The sequence below is a fragment of the Henckelia pumila genome, chromosome 3 (assembly GCF_033568475.1).
Source record: "Henckelia pumila isolate YLH828 chromosome 3, ASM3356847v2, whole genome shotgun sequence".
NCBI lineage: Eukaryota > Viridiplantae > Streptophyta > Magnoliopsida > Lamiales > Gesneriaceae > Henckelia > Henckelia pumila.
Window position 1 is genome coordinate 2817043 of NC_133122.1, and position 2500 is coordinate 2819542.

Below are 2500 nucleotides of genomic sequence, written 5' to 3' on the forward strand. Positions count from 1 at the left end.
GGGCTCGAGTCTGGAGAGAGATATCCTGGATACTTCCCTTGTTGCGCCTGGTCCGAAGGTGGGGGAGGCCAGCTAGGAGGGATTAATTAGAGATGTGAGTGTGGAGGAAGTCAAGAGTGCGCTGTTCAACATTGAGGATGACAAAGCACCTGGCCCAGATGGTTTCGGGGCTGCTTTCTTTAAGAAGGCCTGGTCCATTGTTGATGGTGATGTTATTGCGGCTGTCTTGGAATTCTTTAGGAGTGGTAAGTTACTCAAACAGTGGAACCACGCTTCCATTGCGTTGGTGCCAAAGTCAGACCATGCAAATACAGTCAATGAATTTAGGCCAATAACGTGCTGCACAGTGTTCTATAAAATCATTGCCAAGATCCTGACTAATAGATTAGTGGATGTGATTGATCCTTTGATTAGTCAAGCTCAAGAAGCGTTTGTTCCAGGTAGGTCAATTGTGGAAAATATTCACATGGCTCAAGAAATGCTGAAGCATTATGCTAGAAAGAGAGGTTCTCCCCGTTGCATCTTAAAGATAGACCTCCAAAAAGCATACGATACGGTTCACTGGGATTTCCTACGGGATACTTTGCGCTTCCTCAATTTTCCTCCTCGGTTTATTGCTTGGATCATGGAATGTGTGAGCTCTACCTCTTACTCCATCTCACTAGGTGGACAATTGTTTGGATTCTTCAAAGGGGCCAGAGGCCTTTGTCAGGGAGATCCTATGTCTCCATTCCTCTTTGTGTTGTGCATGGAAATGCTCTCTAGATCCCTTCTCCATGCTTCTACGATGTCAGATTTCTAGTTTCACCCTAGGTGTGATCACTTTAACATCACCCACTTGGTGTATGCTGATGACTTGCTGATTCTGTCAAAGGGTGATGTCCCAAGTGTAAAAATCATCCTGGATTGTGTTAGTAAGTTTGGGAAGATGGCTGGCCTCCGTGCCAATGCGATGAAATCCAATCTATTCTTGGCAGCTATCAAAGAGCCTGCGCGTAGTGAAATCATCCGGCTTAGTGGATACCAGATTGGATCTTTCCCATTTTGGTACCTAGGTATCCCTCTTGCTGCTGGCAGACTTAGGGAAGGAGATTATAGTGGTTTGGTTGATGGGATTGCAAAGAAAATAGCCTCTTGGCCCAGAAATACTCTATCTTATGCAGGGAAACTTGAGTTGCTTCGATCTGTAGTTCAAGGGGTGGAATGTTATTGGCTCTCTGTTCTCCCTATCTCTTGTGGAGTCATTGACAAAATTGACAAGTTATGCAGGAACTTTATGGGGACTAGCAAACATCCTCCGATTGCTTGGAGGAAAGTTTGCTCACCTGTTGAGGATGGGGGTTTGGGTCTTCGTGACTTGAGAGTTTGGAATAAGACCCTATTAGCTAAAACACTCTGGGACATTCACAAAAAGAAAGACACACTGTGGGTGAAATGGATCAACCATTACTACTGGGATAACTTAGAGGACTGGAGAGCCCGAAAAGATGACAACATCCTCATTAAGAAGTTGGTTGAGCTTAGAGATGAGCTCGCTGTTAGATTTAACGGTTGGACTAATGCGGCTCTGCAATTGGATACTTGGTTTCAAAAGAGGGATGGACTTTCACTTCTTTATAAAAGCTTCTTTGATGGTGTGGGGAGATGGCCTTGGAAGCCAATTGTCTGGAAACCTTACATCCTTCCTAAGCATATAATTATTTTCTGGCTTGTTGCCCATGGAAAATGCCTTACTAAGGACCGTCAACCGTATGTTCAGGACCAATCTTGTGGGTTCTGTGGGGTTGTGAATAAGAATGCCCAACATGTGTTCTTCGAATGCACAGTTTCCCGGCAGCTTTGGGCTCGTCTCTGGGAATGGTTAGGTATCCAATATCAAGTTTGTTCTTTAATGGGTTTGTTAAGATTTATGCGCAGGTCTTACAGGGGCACTACTTTTCAGAAGCGGAGATGCTAGACTGGAGTAGCAGCAGTGTTTTATCATATTTGGGGTGCATGTAACCGACTGATATTTGATACGGAGCGGCCCCAAGTCGACGCTATCTTCAGGAAGATTGTTATCCATATTCACCGAGCTTTGGGAGATACTTGATGTACATCCATTGCCTGACTTCCCTCTTTGTGTAGGCCGTTTGTTGTTGTTGGATGGCTTTTGATTTACTTGCTAGCCTTTTGTTAGCCTTTGACTAGCTTCACGGTTATTATCCATGCTTGTACTGCTATATTAAAATTGAGGATTTTCCTTACTTTGATAGTTGTAGTTCCTGGGTATGCCCAGTGTAGTTGTATGCTCCTGAGTATGCTCAGAGTAGTTGTATGGGCAGGGTTGCCCAGTGTAGTTGTCTGACGGTGCTTAGACCCCTCCTCCCTCTACGTGTGGGTTTTCTGGAGGACTTTTCCAGATTTGACAGAGTTGTTGGATTTCTTCAATCCGATAGCTTCTATGACTTGCTGGATCTTGGGCTATGTTTCTGAACTTCGCTATTTTTGAATACCTTCA